The sequence below is a fragment of the Thunnus thynnus genome, chromosome 3 (genome assembly GCF_963924715.1).
Source record: "Thunnus thynnus chromosome 3, fThuThy2.1, whole genome shotgun sequence".
NCBI classification, from domain to species: Eukaryota; Metazoa; Chordata; class Actinopteri; order Scombriformes; family Scombridae; genus Thunnus; species Thunnus thynnus.
In genome coordinates, this window is record NC_089519.1 from 38,325,666 (window position 1) to 38,326,265 (window position 600).

At 40.7% G+C, this 600-nt stretch overlaps 1 protein-coding gene across 1 annotated transcript in view; it reads right to left on the minus strand.

Annotated features, from left to right (window-relative positions):
- Nucleotides 1-563: 563 nt before the first annotated feature.
- The window catches only part of LOC137180419 (phosphofurin acidic cluster sorting protein 1-like), a 28,461-nt gene continuing 28,424 nt past the window's right edge, over nucleotides 564-600 (minus strand). The window contains exon 24 of the mRNA XM_067585775.1: nucleotides 564-600. This exon is cut by the window's right edge and continues 1,452 nt beyond it. The gene's annotated coding sequence lies outside the window, so the exon portion shown is untranslated.

The following is a 600-nucleotide window of genomic DNA, read 5'->3' on the forward strand; positions in this document are numbered from 1 at the left end:
AATCAGTGTTTCTCCAACGATGTACGGTGACCACCGGAGGTCCGGTACAGGCTGTTAGCCGAGCTGCTGCTAACACTTGTTCGGTTTATTTCTCTTATAACTTTGGATCCAGACGTTCGGCCGGTTTCTCCCGGGAGCCGAATTTTCCGCAGAGGTCTCCTCCTCTCCAGAAACAAACGTACACGCAGATTAAAATCATTAAAATACTAATTAAAGCTGTTTCAACTAAAAAATCAATATTTCTCAGCCGAGCTGCTGCTAACGTTTGTCCAGTTTATTTCTCTGATAACTTAAGATCCAGACGTCCAATGACTAAAATTCTTCTTCCGGCTAAAAGATATAGTTAAAAACCACCTAAATTTATCATGAAAATGTGTCTTAAAACTGAATAAAAGTCCATTTATAACAGTTTGTGTGGAACAACCACAACGCCGATGTATTATCTTGTATGTGTGTAAGTTACTCTTTGGTAGACGCCATTGTAGTGTGTAGTGCGTGTTTACTCTTTGGTAGAGGAGGTATGACGCCATCGACAGGCGACCACATGAAACGGTCCGTTACTTTGATTAAATTACAGATTTCTCTGGGTTTGAACATTGT